The sequence below is a fragment of the Balaenoptera ricei genome, chromosome X (genome assembly GCF_028023285.1).
Source record: "Balaenoptera ricei isolate mBalRic1 chromosome X, mBalRic1.hap2, whole genome shotgun sequence".
In the NCBI taxonomy this organism is placed as follows: domain Eukaryota; kingdom Metazoa; phylum Chordata; class Mammalia; order Artiodactyla; family Balaenopteridae; genus Balaenoptera; species Balaenoptera ricei.
Window position 1 is genome coordinate 62,541,343 of NC_082660.1, and position 17,789 is coordinate 62,559,131.

The following is a 17,789-nucleotide window of genomic DNA, read 5'->3' on the forward strand; positions in this document are numbered from 1 at the left end:
GGGATTGAACTCTTGTCCCCTGCATTGGAAGGCGGATTCTTAACCACTGGACCACCAGGGAAGTCCCTCCATAAACTTTCAAAGATTGAAATTGCACTATGTTCTCTGACCACAATCTAATCCAGTTAGCAATCAATGACATATAGGAAGTCCCTAAATATTTTAAAATTAAACAACATACTTATAAATAACCCATCAGTCAAAGAAGAAATCACAAGGAAAATTAAGAAGTATTTTTAACTGAATGATAATGAAATACATTAAAACTTGTGGGATACAACTAAAGCAGTGCTGAGAGGGAAAGGTATAACTTTCAGTAGTTATATTAGAAAAAAGAAAGGTAAAATCAGTTACTAAGGTACTAACTTAAGAAGTTGGAGAAAACAAGAACAAAATAAGCTTAAAGTATATGGAAGAAAGGAAACAATAAAGATGGAGAACCTCATGGGGGTTGGTGGTAGTAATGTTGCACAAAAGTCGAACATATGTATACCCTCATGACCTGGCAGTTTCACTCCCAGGTATATACCTAAGGGGAATGAGACCATATTTCCTCAAAAGGCTTGTACAAGAATGCTCATAGCAGCATTATTTGTAATACCCCAAGCTGAACACTACTTAAATGCCCATACATAGTAGAATGGATAAATAAATTTTTGCATATTCACACTGAAATACTATTTAGCAATAAGGTTAAACAGACTATAGTTCTTTACTTATAAGTAACAGATATAGCTAAATTTTACAAACATAATTTGAGTAAAAAAAAGTCAGACACAAAAGAGCATAAAGTTCAGACATGGCTGAAACTTGTATATGCTGGTTAAAAGCCAGTATGGTGCTCACCCTTAGTGGGAGATCTTGAATGGAACTGGACCTGAGGGGGACTTCTGAAGAGTTAGTAATGTTTTGTATCTTAATCTGGGTACCGATTACATGGATGTGTTCAGATGTGAAAATTGATTGAGCTATACTGTGTTTGTGTATTTTTCTGCATGTATGTTACATTTCAGTAAAAAGACAAAAGAAAAAATTCATGGATAATATTTACAGCAAAACTAAGTGACAGTGTATCCCCATGAAACTCAAAATAAAAACAGGTAAGGGCAAATCATTCATAGCCACAAGATCAACAAGGAATGGACATCTGTGTAGGAGAAAGCAGAAGGAGTTGACAGACCATGTGAAAGACCTGACAAACAGGAGAATTCCTAAACAGCAAACATGTATTCACTAAAAAGCGTGGCATTCTGACAAGTGTGAGGTGGTATCTCATTGCATTTGAGGTGGTTTTGATTTACATTTCCCTTATGATTAGTGATGTCGAGTACCTTTTCATGTGCCTGTTGCCCATCTCTATGTCTTCTTTGGAAAAATGTCTGTTCAGGTCTTCTGCCCATTTCTTATTCAGATTGTTTGTACTGAGTTGTATGAGTTCTTTATATATTTTGGATATTAACCCCTTAACAGACATATTATTTGCAAATATCTTCTCCCATTCAGTTAAGTTGCCTTTTTGTTTTGCTGATGGTTCCCTTTGCTGTGCAAAAGTTTTTTAGCTTCATATGGTTCCATTTGTTTATTTTTGGTTTTGTTCCCGTTGCCTGAGGAGACAGATCAAAAAAAATATTGCTAAGACCAATTTCAAAGAGCATACTGCCTGTGTTTTCTTCTAGGTGTTTTATGGTTTCAGGTCTTAAATTTAAGTCTTTAATTCATTTTGAGTTTATTTTTGTAAATGATGTGAGAAAATGGTCTAGTTTCATTGTTTTACTTGTAGCTATCCAGTTTTCCCAGCACCACTAAGCCGTAAAAAAGAATGAAATCTTGCAATCTGTGACAATATGGATGGACCTGGAGGGTATTATGCTAAGTGAATAAGTCAGACAGAGAAAGATAAAACAAATGGGTCCTAAAAAACCCAGAAACAGACTCAGATACAGAGAACAAACTAGTGGTTGAGAGAATGGGAGGATGGGTGAAATAGGTGAAGGGGATTAAGAGATACAAATTACCAGTTATAAAATAAATAAGTCACAGGGATGTAATGCACAGCACAGGGAATATAGTCAATAATATTATAATAACTTTGTATGGCACATAATTGATACAAATATAGAATCACTATGTTGTACATCTGAAACATATTATATTGTAAGTCAACTATACTTCAATTAAACATTTTTAATGAAAAAAATAAAAGTGTGGCAGTTCAGTTTAAGAACATTAGTTGAAATGGGAGGGGTTTTGCCCTCCAATAAAAACTGAATGAATACAAGGAACCTGTGGTCAGAAGGTCTGAAAGGGATGGAGCAGGCTAACCCTTAAGGAACTCTTGAAAATGAGCCACCAGATCTCCCTACTCATACACGGTCCCTCACTGAGGAGAAATTGCTGAGAATAGAATTCAAATTGAGCAGAACAGGAACAATAAAGAATAAGGAAAGAAAAGGTCTAGATAAGAATGGCAGAGAGGACCAGAACCAAGAACTCTAATCAAGCAAGTCATCGTATTCCTTTAACATACATAAAAACAGCAGAAAGGGAGCCTCTGTGAAGTTAGAAAAGCCACCCTGAACCATACTTCTTTCTAAAAGTTCAGGAAAGCTTAGTACACATAAGAACGAGCAACAGATTGTGATGATGGTTGCACAGTTCTGAATATACTAAAAACCACTGAATTGTACATTTTAAATGGGTGAATTTTATGGTATTTGAAAAATATCTCAATAAAGCTGTGAGAAAAATGAATAGAAAATTAATCAAGGTCAGATCCCACACAAAATTATTATGAGAAAAATGAGAGAATCAAAAGCATTCCATGTTGCTTATCTATTTTATGTATAGTAGTTTTTATCTGTTAATCCCATACTCCTAATTTCTCCCTCCCTCCCTCTCTGCTTTGGTAATCATAAATTTGTTTTCTATGTCTGTGAGTCAGTTTCTGTTTTGTATATAGATTCATTTGTATTATTTTTTAGATTCCACATGTAAGTGATATAATCTGAAAAAATATATATATATAACTGAATCACTTTGCTGTACACCTGAAACTAACACAGTATTGTAAATCAACTATACTTCAATTTTTTAAAAAAAAGAGAAAAAGGGGGGAAAAAACATTCCAGAAAGACACACTCAAAAAACAACAAATTTAAAATATACTGTTTAAAAATGAGTTGGAAGACATTAAGAAAATTAAATAAGACATGGAAGAACAATACAAAGCAGGATTAGAAAAACTCAGAACTGTAGTGACAACTTGGGGGAAGTAAGAAGAAAGAATCACTTCAGAAATGAAGGCTGAGGGACTTCCCTGGTGGTCAGTGGTTAAGAATCCGCCTTCCAATGCAGGGGATGCGAATTCGATCCCTGGTTGGGGAACTAAGATCCCACATGCCATGGGGCAACTAAGCCCATGCACTCTGGAGCCCACGAGCCACAACTAGAGAGCCCACATGCCACAACAAAGAGCCTGCGTGCTGCAAATAAGATCCAATGCAGCCAAGTAAATTTAAAAAGAAAAGAAAAGAGAGGAAGGCTGGGACTTCCCTGGCGGTCCAGTGGTTAAGACTCCATGCTTCCACTGCAGGGAGTGCAGGTTCAGTCCCTGGTTGGGGAATTAAGATCCCACATGCCATGTGGTGTGGCCAAAAAATAAAAATAAAAAAAACAGAGATGAAGGCTAAGGCAGAACACTCTTTGACATAAATCGTAGCAATGTTTTTATGGATCTGTCTCCTCAGACACAGGAAACAAAAGCAAAAATAAACAAATGGGACCTAATTAAACTTTAAAACTTTTGCACAGCAAAGGAAACCAACAACAAAATGAAAAAACCTACAGAATGGGAGAAAATATTTTGCAAATGATATGCCCAATAAGGGGTTAATATCCAAAATATATAGATAGCTCATATAACTCAATATAAAAAGTACTTAAAAATGGGCAGACGACCTGAGTAGACATCTTTCCAAAGAAGATATACAGATGGCCAACAGGAACATGAAAAGATGCTCCACATTGCTAATCATCAGAGAAATGCAAATCAAAACCATAATGAGATGTCACCTCACACCTGTCAGAATGGCTATCATCAAGAAGTCTACAAATAACAAATGTTGGCGAGGATGTATAGAAAAGGGAACCCTAGTACACTGTTGGTGGGAATATAAATTGGTGTAGCTACTATGGAAGGCAGTGTGGCAGTTTGTCAAAAAATTAAAATAGAACTACCATATGATCCAGCAATTCTACCCCTGGGTTTTTATCCAAAGAAAATGGAACACTAATTCAAAAAGATACATGCACCCCAACGTTCATAGCATCATTGTTTACATTACCCAGTATATGGAAGCAACCAAAGGTGTCCATCAGTAGATGAATAGATATAGAAGATGTGGTGTATATATATATACAGTGGAGTATTAGCCCTGAAAAGAGTGAAACTCTGCCATTTTCAACAACATGGATGGCCCCTAGAGGGTATTAATACTTAGTGAAATAAGTCAGAGAAAGACAAATACTGTATGATATCACTTATATGTGGAATCTAAAAAATAATAAAAAATATAACAAAACAGAACCAGACTCACAGACATAGAGGACAAACTAGTGGATACCAGTGAGGAGAGAAAAGGGAGGGAAGGGCAAGATGGTAGGGGATTAAGAGGTACCAGCTACTATGTATAAAATGAATAAGCTACAAAGATACATTGTACAGCACAGGGAATATAGCCAATTTTTTTTAACATCTTTATTGGAGTATAATTGCTTTACAATGGTGTGTTAGTTTCTGCTTTATAACAAAGTGAATCACTTATACATATGTCCCCATATCTCTTCCCTCTTGCATCTCCCTCCCTCCCACCCTCCCTATCCCACCCCTCTAGGTGGTCACAAAGCACTGAGCTGATCTCCCTGTGCTATGTGGCTGCTTCCCACTAGCTATCGGTTTTACATTTGGTAGTGTATATATATCCATGCCACTCTCCTACTTTGTCCCAGCTTACCCTTCCCCCTCCCCGTGTCCTCAAGTCCATTCTCTAGTAGGTCTGCGTCTTTATTCCCATCCTGCTCTTAGGTTCTTCATGACCTTTTTTTTTTTTTTTAGATTCCATATATATGTGTTAACATATGGTATTTGTTTTTCTCTTTCTGACTTACTTCACTCTGTATGACAGACTCTAGGTCCATCCACCTCACTACAAATAACTCAATTTCGTTTCTTTTTATGGCTGAGTAATATTCCATTGTATATATGTGCCACATCTTCTTTATCCATTCATCCAATGATGGACACTTAGGTTGCTTCCATGTCCTGGTTATTGTAAATAGAGCTGCAATGAACATTGTGGTACATGACTCTTTGAATTATGGTTTTCTCAGGGTATATGCCCAGTAGTGGGATTGCTGGGTCGTATGGTAGTTCTATTTTTAGTTTTTTAAGGAACCTCCATACAGTTCTCCATAGTGGCTGTATCAGTTTACATTCCCACCAACAGTGCAAGAGGGTTCCCTTTTCTCCACACCCTCTCCAGCATTTATTGTTTGTAGATTTCTTGATGATGGCCATTCTGACTGCTGTGAGGTGATATCTCATTGTAGTTTTTTTTTTTTTTCTTTTTTTATTTTTTTAAATTTTTATTTATTTATTTATTTTGGGCTGTGTTGGGTCTTCGTTTCTGTGCGAGGGCTTTCTCTAGTTGTGGCGAGCGGGGGCCACTCTTCATCGCGGTGCGCGGGCCTCTCACTATCGCGGCCTCTCTTGTTGCAGAGCACAGGCTCCAGACGCGCAGGCTCAGTAGTTGTGGCTCACGGGTCTAGTCGCTCCGCGGCATGTGGGATCTTCCCAGACCAGGGCTCGAACCCGTGTCCCCTGCATTGGCAGGCAGATTCTCAACCACTGCGCCACCAGGGAAGCCCTCATTGTAGTTTTGATTTGCATTTCTCTAATGATTAATGATGTTGAGCATTCTTTCATCTGTTTGTTGGCAAACTGCATATCTTCTTTGGAGAAATGTCTATTTACATCTTCTGCCCATTTTTGTATTGGGTTGTTTGTTTTTTTGTTTGTTTTTAATAAGTATAATTGTGATGGAAATTTATTTATTTATTTGTTTGTTTATTTATTTATGGCTGTGTTGGGTCTTCGTTTCTGTGCGAGGGCTTTCTCTAGTTGCAGCGAGCGGGGGCCACTCTTCTTCGCGGTGCGCGGGCCTCTCACTGTTGCGGCCTCTCTTGTTGCGGAGCACAAGCTCCAGACGCGCAGGCTCAGTAGTTGTGGCTCACGGGCCTAGTTGCTCCGCAGCATGTTGGATCTTCCCAGACCAGGGCTCGAACCCATGTCCCCTGCATTGGCAGATTCTCAACCACTGCGCCACCAGGGAAGCCTGGGTTGTTTGTTTTTTTGATATTGAGCTGCTTGTAAATTTTGGAGATTAATCCTTTGTCAGTTGCTTCATTGACAAATATTTTCTCCCATTCTGAGGGCTGTCTTTTCGTCTTGTTTATGGTTTCCTTCGCTGTGCAAAAGCTTTGAAGTTTCATTAGGTCCCATTTGTTTATTTTTGTTTTTATTTCCATTTCTCTAGGAGCTGGGTCAAAAAGGATCTTGCTGTGATTTATGTCATAGAGTGTTCTGCCTATGCTTTCCTCTAAGAGTTCTGTAGTGTATGGCCTTACCTTTAGGTCTTTTATCCATTTTGAGTTTACTTTTGTGTATGGTGTTAGGGAGTGTTCTAGTTTCATTCTTTTACATGTAGCTGTCCAGTTTTTCCAGCATCACTTATTGAAGAGGCTGTCTTTTCTCCATTGTATATTCTTGCCTCCTTTATCAAACATAAGGTGACCTCTGTGCATGGGTTTATCTCTGGGCTGTCTATCCTGTTCCATTGATCTGTATTTCTGTGTTTGTGCCAGTACCATACTGTCTTGATTACTGTAGCTTTGTAGTCTAATCTGAAGTCAGGGAACCTGCTTCCTCCGGCTCTGTTTTTCTTTCTCAAGATTGCTTTGGCTATTCGTGGTCTTTTGTGTTTCCATACAACTTGAGAAATTTTTTGTTCTAGTTCTGTGAAAAATGCCAGTGGTAGTTTGATAGGGATTGCATTGAATCTGTAGATTGCTTTGAGTAGTAGAGTCATTTTCACAATGTTGATTCTTCCAATCCAGGAACATGGTATATCTCTCCATCTATTTGTATCATCTTTAATTTCTTTCATCAGTGTCTTACAATTTTCTGCGTACAGGTCTTTTGTCTCCTTAGGTAGGTTTATTCCTAGGTATTTTATTCTTTTTGTTGCAATGGTAAATGGGAGTGTTTCATTAATTTCACTTCCAGATTTTTCATCATTAGTGTATAGGAATGCAAGAGATTTCTGTGCATTAATTTTGTATCCTGCTACTTTACCAAATTCATTGATTAGCTCTAGTAGTTTTCTGGTAGCATCTTTAGGATTCTCTATGTATAGTATCATGTCATCTGCAGTGACAACTTTACTTCTTCTTTTCTGATTTGGATTCCTTTTATTTCTTTTTCTTCTCTGATTGCTGTGGCTAATACTTCCAAAACAGTGTTGAATAATAGTGGTGAGACCAGTTAGAATGGGCATCATCAGAAAATCTACAGACAACAAATGCTGGAGAGGGTGTGGAGAAAAGGGAACCCTCTTGCACTGTTGGTGGGAATGTAAATTGATACAGCCACTATGGAGAACAATATGGAGGTTCCTTAAAAAACGAAAAATAGAATTACCATATGATCCAGCAATCCCACTACTGGGCATATACGCATAAAAAAACCATAATTCAAAATGACAGATGCACCCCAGTGTTCATTGCAGCACTATTTACAATAGCCAGGTCATGGAAGCAACCTAAATGCCCATCGACAGATGAATGGATAAAGAAGATGCGGTACATATATACAATGGAATATTACTCAGCCATAAAAAGGAATGAAATTGAGTCATTTGTTGAGACATGGATGGATCTAGAGACTGTCATACAGAGTGAAGTAAGTCAGAAAGAGAAAAACAAATATCATATATTAATGCATGTATGTGGAACCTAGAAATATGGTACAGGTGAACCGGTTTGCAGGGCAGAAGTTGAGACACAGATGTTGAGAACAAACATATGGACACCAAGGGGGGAAAACCGCGGTGGGGTGGGGATGGCCGTGTGCTGAATTGGGCGATTGGGATTGACATGTATACCCTGATGTGTATAAAATTGATGACTGATTAAAAAAAATAATTAAAAAATTTAAAAATAATTAAAAAAATAAAAAATAGTGGTGAGAGTGGGCAACCTTGTCTTGTTCCTGATCTTAGTGGAAATGGTTTCAGTTTTTCACCATTGAGGACGATGTTGGCTGTGGGGTTGTCATATATGGCCTTTATTATGTTGAGGTAAGTTCACTCTATGCCTACTTTCTGGAGGGTTTTTATCATAAATGGGTGTTGAATTTTGTCGAAAGCTTTTTCTGCATCTATTGAGATGATCATATGTTTTTTATTCTTCAGTTTGTTAATATGGTGTATCACATTGATTGATTTGCATATATTGAAGAATCCTTGCATTCCTGGGACAAACCCCACTTGATCATGGTGTATGATCCTTTTAACGTGCTGTTGGATTCTGTTTGCTAGTATTTTGTTGAGGATTTTTGCATCTATGTTCATCAGTGATATTGGCCTGTAGTTTTCTTTCTTTGTGACATCTTTGTCTGGTTTTTGTATCAGCGTGATGGTGGCCTCGTAGAATGAGTTTGGGGGTGTTCCTCCCTCTGCTGTAGTTTGCAAGTTTGAGAAGGATAGGTGTTAGCTCTTCTCTAAATATGTGATGGAATTCACCTGTGAAGGCGTCTGGTCCTGGGCTTTTGTTTGTTGGAAGATTTTTAATCACAGTCTCAATTTCAGTGCTTGTGATTGGTCTGTTTATATTTTCTGTTTCTTCCTGGTTCAGTCTCGGAAGGTTGTGCTTTTCTAAGAATTTGTCCATTTCTTCCAGGTTGTCCATTTTATTGGCATATAGTTGCTTGTAGTAATCTCTCATGATCCTTTGTATTGCTGCAGTGTCAGTTTTTTCTCCTTTTTCATTTCTAATTTTATTGATTTGAGTCTTCTCCCTTTTTTTCTTGATGAGTCTGGCTAATGGTTTATCAATTTTGTTTATGTTCTCAAAGAACCAGCTTTTAGTTTTATTGATCTTTGCTATTGTTTCCTTCATTTCTTTTTCATTTCTTTCTCATCTGATCTTTATGATTTCTTTCCTTCTGCTAACTTTGGGGTTTTTTTGTTCTTCTTTCTCTAATTGCTTTAGGGGTACGGTTAGGTTGTTTATTTGAGATGTTTCTTGTTTCTTAAGGTAGGACTGTACTGCTATAAACTTCCCTTTGGAACTGCTTTTGCTGCATCCCATAGGTTTTGGGTCGTCGTGTTTTCATTCTCATTTGTTTCTATGTATTTTTTGATTTCTTCAGTGATCTCTTGGTTATTAAGTAGTGTATTGTTTAGCCTCCACATGTTTGTATTTTTTACAGTTTTTTTCTGTAATTGATATCTAGTTTCATAGCATTGTGGTCGGAAACCATACTTAATACGATTTCCATTTTCTTAAATTTACCAAGGCTTGATTTGTGACCCAAGACATGATCTATCCTGGAGAATGTTCCATGAGCACTTGAGAGGAAAGTGTATTCTGTTGTTTTTGGACGGAATGTCCTATAAATATCAATTAAGTCCATCTTGTTTAATGTATCATTTAAAGCTTGTGTTTCCTTATTTATTTTCATTTTGGATGATCTGTCCATTGGTCAAAGTGGGTTGTTAAAGTCCCCTACTATGATTGTGTTACTGTCTGTTTCCCCTTTTATGGCTGTTAGCATTTGCCTTATGTATTGAGGTGCTCCTATGTTGGGTGCATAAATATTTACAGTTGTTATATCTTCTTCTTAGATTGATCCCTTGATCATTATGTAGTGTCCTTCTTTGTCTCTTGTAATAGTCTTTGTTTTAAAGTCTACTTTGTCTGATATGAAAATTGCTACTCCAGCTTTCTTTTGATTTCCATTTGCATGGAATGTCGTTTTCCATCCCCTCACTTTCAGTCTGTATGTGTCCCTAGGTCTGAAGTGGGTTTCTTGTAGACAGCATATATATGGGTCTTGTTTTTGTATTCATTCAGCCAGTCTATGTCTTTTGGTTGGAGCATTTAGTCCATTTTCATTTAAGGTAATTATTGATATGTATGTTCCTATTACCATTTTCTTAATTGTTTTGGCTTTGTTTTTGTAGGTCCTTTCCTTCTCTTGTGTTTCCTGCCTAGAGAAGTTCCTTTAGCATTTGTTGTAAAGCTGGTTTGGTGGTGCTGAATTCTCTTAGCTTTTGCTTGTCTGTAAAACTTTTAATTTCTCCATTGAATCTGAATGAGATCCTTTCTGGGTAGAGTAATCTTGGTTGTAGGCTTTTCCCTTTCATCACTTTAAATATGTCCTGCCACTCCCTTCTGGCTTGCAGAGTTTCTGCTGAAAGATCACCTGTAACCTTATGGGGATTCCCTTTTATGTTATTTGTTGTTTTTCCCTTGCTGCTTTTAATATTTTTTCTTTATATTTAATTTTTGATAGTTTGATTAATATGTGTCTTGGTGTGTTTCTCCTTGGATTTATCCTGTATGGGACTCTCTGCTTCCTGGACTTGATTAACTCTTTCCTTTCCCATATTAGGGAAGTTTTCAACTATAATCTCTTCAAATATTTTCTCAGTCCCTTTCTTTTTCTCTTCTTCTGGGACCCTTATAATTCTAATGTTGGTGCATTTACTGTTGTCCCAGAGGTCTCTGAGACTGTCCTCAATACTTTTCATTGTTTTTTCTTTATTCTGCTCTGCAGTAGTTATTTCCAGTATTTTATCTTCCAGGTCACTTATCCGTTCTTCTGCCTCAGTTAATCTGCTATTGATTCCTTCTAGAGAGTTTTTAATTTCATTTATTGTGTTGTTCATCACTGTTTGTTTGCTCTTTAGTTCTTCTAGGTCCTTGTTAAATGTTTCTTGTATTTTCTCCATTCTATTTCCAAGATTTTGTATCATCTTTACTATCCTTACTCTGAATTCTTTTTCAGGTAGACTGCCTATTTCCTCTTCATTTGTTAGGTCTGATGGGTTTTTACCTTGCTCCTTCATCTGCTGTGTGTTTCTCTGTCTTCTCATTTTGCTTAACTTACTGTGTTTGGGGTCTCCTTTTCACAGGGTGCAGGTTCTTAGTTCCTGTTGTTTTTGGTGTTTGCTCCCAGTGAGTAAGGTTGGTTCAGTGGGTTATGTAGGCTTCCTGGTGGAGGAGACTAGTGCCTGTGTTCTGGTGGTGAGGCTGGATCTTGTTTTTTCTGGTGGGCAGGACCACGTCCGGTGGTGTGTTTTGGGGTGCCTGTGACCTTATTTTGATTTTAGGCAGCCTCTCTGCTAATGGGTGGGGTTGTGTTCCCGTCTTGCTAGTTGTTTGGCACAGGGTGTCCAGCACTGTAGCTTGCTGGTCGTTGAGTGGAGCTGGGTCTTGGCATTGAGATGGAGATCTCTGGGAGATTTTCAGTGTTTGATATTACGTGGAGCTGGGAGGTCTCTGGTGGACCAGTGTCCTGAACTCGGCTCTCCCACCTCAGAGGCAGAGGCCTGATGCCTGGCCGGAGCACCAAGACCTTGTCATCCACACGGCTTAGAATAAATAGGAGAAAGAAAGAAAGAAAGAAAAAGTAAAATAAAGTTATTAAAATAAAAAATAATTATTAAAATTTTTTTATAATTTAAAATGTAGTAAAAAAAAAGAAAAAAAGAAAGAAGAGAGCAACCAAACCAAAAAACAAATCCACCAATGATAACAAGCGCTAAAAGCTATACTAAAAAAAACCAAAATAAACAGACAGAACCCTAGGACAAATGGTAAAAGCAAAGCTATGCAGACAAAATCACACACAGAAGCATAAACATACACAGTCACAAAAAGAGAAAAAGGAAATATATATATATATATATATATATATATATATATATATATATATATATATATATATCATTGCTCCCAAAGTCCACCGCCTCAATTTTGGGATGATTCGTTGTCTCTTCAGGTATTCCACAGATGCAGGGTACATCAAGTTGATTGTGGAGATTTAATCCGCTGCTCCTGAGGCTGCTGGGAGAGATTTCCCTTTCTCTTCTTTGTTCCTGCAGCTCCTGGGGTTCAGCTTTGGATTTGACCCCGCCTCTGCGTGTAGGTCACCTGAGGGTGTCTGTTCCTGCCCAGACAGGATGTGGTTAAAGGAGCAGCTGATTCAGGGGCTCTGGCTCACTCAGGCCGGGGGGAGGGAGGGGTACGGATGCAGGGCGAGCCTGTGGCGGCAGAGGCCGGCATGACGTTGCACCAGCCTGAGGCGCACCCTGTGTTCTCCCGGGGAAGTTGTCCCTGGATCACGGGACCCTGGCAGTGGCGGGCTGCACAGGCTCCTGGGAGGGGCGGTGTGGATAGTAACCTGTGCTTGCTCACTGGCTTCTTGGTGGCTGCAGCAGCAGCCTCAGCGTCTCATGCCCGTCTCTGGGGTCCGCGCTGATAGCCTCGGCTCACGCTGGTCTCTGGAGCTCCTTTAAGTGACGCTCTTAATCCCCTCTCCTCGCGCACCAGGAAACAAAGAGGCGTGAAAAAGCCTCTTGCCTCTTCGGCAGCTCCAGACTTTTTCCCGGACTCCCTCCCGGCTAGCTGTGGCGCACCAGCCCCTTCAGGCTGTGTTCACGCAGCCAACCCCAGTCCTCTCCCTGGGATCCAACCTCCGAAGCCCGAGCCTCAGCTCCTAGCCCCCGCCCGCCCCGGCGGGTGAGCAGACAAGCCTGTCGGACTGGTGAGTGCTGGTTGGCACCAATCCTGTCTGCTGGAATCTCTCCGCTTTGCCCTCCGCACCCCTGTTGCTGCGCTCTCCTCCGTGGCTCCGTAGCTTCGCCCCCCCTCCACCCCCCTCTCTGCCAGTGAAGGGTCTTCCTAGTGTGTGGAAACGTTTCCTCCTTCACAGCTCCCTTCCAGAGGTCCAGGTCCCATCCCTATTCTTTTGTCTCTGTTTTTTCTTTTTTCTTTTGCCCTACCCAGGTACGTGGGGAGTTTCTTGCCTTTTGGGAAGTCTGAGGTCTTCTGCCAGCGTTCAGTAGGTGTTCTGTAGGAGTCATTCCACATGTAGATGTATTTCTGATGTATTTGTGGGGAGGAAGGTGATCTCCACTTCTTACTCTTCCACCGTCTTCCCAATATTTTATGATAACTCTAAATGGAATATAATATATAAAATATTATATCAACATGTTGTACACCTGAAACTAATATTGTAAATCAATTCGACTTCAATTTGAATAAAAGAAAAGAAATGAAGGCTAAACTAGAAGAAAACAAGAATGAGTGAATATAACAGAAAATGCCTTTCTAAAGTAAAAAGGAAAATGTTTTAAATCAAAAAGAGACAAAGATGAACAGATTTCTAGAAAAAGTGACAAATATGAAAGATAGCAAAGAAGACCTGACATATGGATAATAAGATTATCTGAAGAAGAATACCGAAGCAAGGAAAAAGAAAAAAATGCTTAAAACTAATATTGGATGGACCTAGAGACTGTCCTACAGAGTGAAGTAAGTCAAAAACAAATACCATATGCTAACGCACATATATGGAATCTAAGAAAACGGTACTGATGAACTTAGTGGCAGGGAAGGAATAAAGATGCAGATGTAGAGAATGGACTTGAGGACATGGGGAGGGGGAAGGGTAAGCTGGGACGAAGTGAGAGAGTGGCATGGACATATATACACTACCAAATGTAAAATGGATGGCTAGTGGGAAGCAGCCGCATAGCACAGGGAGATCAGCTCAGTGCTTTGTGACCACCTAGAGGGGTGGGATAGGGAGGATGGGAGGGAGATGCAAAAGGGAGGGGATATGGGGATATATGTATACATATAGCTGATTCACTTTGTTGTACAGCAGAAACTAACACAACATTGTAAAGCAGTTATACTCCAATAAAGATATTTTTTTAAAAACCTAATATTGAGGAAACTTTAGATTTGCTTTTAAAAAGCACACCGTGTACCTAAGAATTTTGACCCAGAATGAGCAACAAGACACATTCTAATAAAATTACTAGACTTTTTTTAAAAAAAGAAATGCCTTGGATACTTCAGCAAAAACAGCAGGTGGATTGTAAAGGAAGGAAAATTAGATCATCTTCAAACTTTTTGACACCAACACTTTATGCCAGAAGAAAATGGAGTAACATTTAAGATACTCAAGGGGAAAAAATGTGAGCCCAAGGACATTATATCTGGTAAAACTGACTTTTAGGTATAAAGGGTACAGGTATTTACCAACATGCAGGAACTCAGGAAATATTGGTCCCATGATCCCTTTCTGAGGAATTTGCTAGAGAATGAGCTTAAGACAACCAAAGTGATGAGAGAGACATTGATATAAGGACTATCAGTCAACATTAAATATATAGTTACTTATAGAACTAAGACTAAATGAGATTTGAAAGAGACAAAGTATTAATGTCTATATGCCCAGTGCTCTGGTAATGTAGATATAGTGTAACTTTTAATGGAGAAATGGGGAAAGAATATGCAAAAAAAAAGAACTGTTCTCAGCAATTATATTGGTAACAGTATTAGTGTTATTCCAGGACTGTGTAATGTGAGATAATATTAACTGAGTAATTATGAGATATTCAAATTCCATCATCCTCTGTCTTTGAGAGCTAAGACTTTTAGTGTGGAAGAATACAGATGTAATTCAAAAGAATTTGCGTTAGAAACAAAACACCCCTGTAGTCCTGAATATGAACTCATGAGAAATTTTATTGAAAAGCACACACACACACACACACACACTTTTGCTTTATCCACTGAAAAGGCTTAGAAACAATGACCAGCCCAGAAGCAATGAGCACACCTAGTAACCCAGGTTCTGTTCTTGAAATACCATTCCCATTAAAAGAAACCAGGATGTCTTAGAGAAATAGCTAATTCCAAGTTTGCAGCAGGAAATAAATAAGATGAGCTTGGAACATCTTGTCATAAAGGATAGGAAAGAAGCTTTCAAAGACTACTATGGTCATATCAAAAGGACTCAGAAGCCACTTTGAAGACGCTTCTACTGGCCAAAGACAGTTTGGCTTGAAAAAGGATAATTGCCACTAGCAACGAGCACATCTGGTGCCCAAATCTTGGTTTCTAATACTATTCTCCAATTAAAGGCTCCTTAGAGAAATGGATAATTCTAGGGCTGGACAGGGAATATACAAGATGAACCTGAAATATCTTGTAGTACTAGAAAATAAAGAAGCACTCAAAAAACAACAGCAGCAAACAAAAAACTATTGAGGTATGTTAATGTGACACAGGGCCTTCTGAAAGAACTGTTACTGGCCAAAACTGGAAGAATGTGAGCAGGAAAATAACAGTATTGGATTATAACACAAGGAATAAAATGTGTCCGTGAGTCTATAGTGATAGAAATAAATGATTACATAAATAGATGGGGGCGAAGAGACCAATCTCTCCTACAGAAAAATTCTAAATAATTTGTGTATATACACCTGTCTCAAGGAGGTGCAGCATAACTCCTCACCCCTTAAGTGTAGGCTATGTTTAGTTACTTGCTTCCAAAGACTATAATATAGAAGGAGGGGGGAGCAGTTGGGGACCCTACAAACACTACCTTAAGTGATCCCAGTTAACATCAGTAGTGATAAGTCATGTTGGTGGTGTGTAGCCTTGGTTTGATGTGAAAGGGAGGAAACTTCACTGTGTTATTCTCTTCCAAAAGTCATAACCCTAATCTAATTATGAGAAAAATATGAGGCAACCCCAGGTTGAGGGACATTCTGCAAAATACCTGATGAGTACCCCTCAAAACTGTCCACGTCATCAAAAACAAGGAAAGTGAGAAATTCTCACAGCCAAGAGGAGACGAAGGAGAGAGAGGGCTAATGTAATATGGAATATTTGACGGGATCCTGGAACCAAAAAAAAAAGGACATTACGTAAAACCTAAGGAAATCTGAATAAAGTATGAACTTTAGTTGTTAGTTATGTATGTGTCAGTATTGGTTCATTAGTTATGACACACAAACCATAGTAATGTAAGATGTTAACAATAAGGGAAATTGGGTACGGATGTATAAGAACTCTGTACTGTCTTCTCAATTTTTCTGTAAATTAAAACTAAAATTAGAAAGCTTATTTGAATATTTTTTTAGAAATCATTGCAATTCATTGAAACCCATCAAGTATGTTTAAATCCGTGAGTTCATAACTATAGTTAAAACAAAAATTGTTCAATTTCAGAGGATGATAAGGAACCAATTTATTACCTTGAGAAATGGTAAATTAAAGCAGAAGAATCAAGCATTAATCTTGTTTTCTTTTCCTGGGTGACTAAATGGTAGTAGATGAGGGAAAGCCTCTCTTTATAAAAGCATTCTACTTAATAAAAAAAGAAATGTTAAAGAGTATCACCATTTTGAAACCCTGGGAAAATTAACAAATCTAGGCATTGAGCATCAACACCTGCTAACATCACAACATATGAGACACAGATACTGTGTGCCACCTGCTGGGGGAGGACAGCACCACCTGTATTCATGAGAAGGGATCAACCCTGAGTCACATCAAGCTCTGTGCCCACTTGCCAATCTGCAGAAATACAGAACATGTTGGACTCCATCATGACTATGTAGCCGGCAAAATCCAGATTTGGGGAAACTACAGGTCAAATGCCCCAGCCTCTTCAATAGAGAACTTGTAAGGAAAAAAAGGGATGGAAGAAGAAACCTGTAGATTAAAAATATATCAAGGGCTTCTCTGGTGGCGCAGTGGTTGAGAATCTGCCTGCCAATGCAGGGGACACGGGTTCGAGCCCTGGTCTGGGAAGATCCCACATGCCACAGAGCAACTGGGCCCGTGAGCCACAGTTGCTGAGCCTGCGCGTCTGGAGCCTGTGCTCTGCAACAAGAGAGGCCGCGATAGTGAGAGGCCCGCGCACCGCGATGAAGAGTGGCCCCCGCTTGCCACAACTAGAGAAATCCCTCGCACAGAAACAAAGCCATAAATAAATAAATAAAAATTAAAAATATATATATATCAAAATATTTGAAAATGGGTAAGACTAACCTCCATAAATAAATAAATAAAAATTAAAAAATATATATATATCAAAATATTTGAAAATGGGTAAGACTAACCTCAAAAGCATTATGCTAAGTGAAAGAAGTCAGACACAAAAGACCACATTGTTACTTGATTCCATTTATGTGAAATGTTCAGAATAGGCAGATCTATAGAGATAGAAGGTAGATTGGTGATTTCCAGGGAGGGAAGGAATGGGAATTAACTGCCAGTGAGCACAGGGTGTCATTTGGTAGATGCTCATGGAGAAGCTTTGGGGATGGGTACAGAAAATCTATATCTTGACCCAAGTAAAGGCTATAAAGGTATAGCCTCCTTATCAAATCTTAAGTCATATATATTTTTGTGTGATTTCCAGTATCTTTTATTTTACAATAAAAGGGTTAAAAAAAACAGAACACAAGACTCCTAAGCTGTAAGGAGAGATCAGATTCCCCACATATTTCATTCTTTATCATGGTAATGAGAGTATTTCTCGTGGGCAAATTCAAGGTAGCTAGGAAATGTTCCTTTACCTCACAAAGGAAAGAAAAAAATCGTGCAAAAGAGACCTAGTATTTGGTGCACTGCAT

General features: G+C 38.7%; 1 protein-coding gene across 1 annotated transcript in view; it reads left to right on the forward strand.

Annotated features, from left to right (window-relative positions):
- Positions 1–17,789, forward strand: part of IGBP1 (immunoglobulin binding protein 1) — a 38,992-nt gene that overhangs the window by 20,105 nt on the left and 1,098 nt on the right. The gene's annotated exons all lie outside the window — the stretch shown is intronic.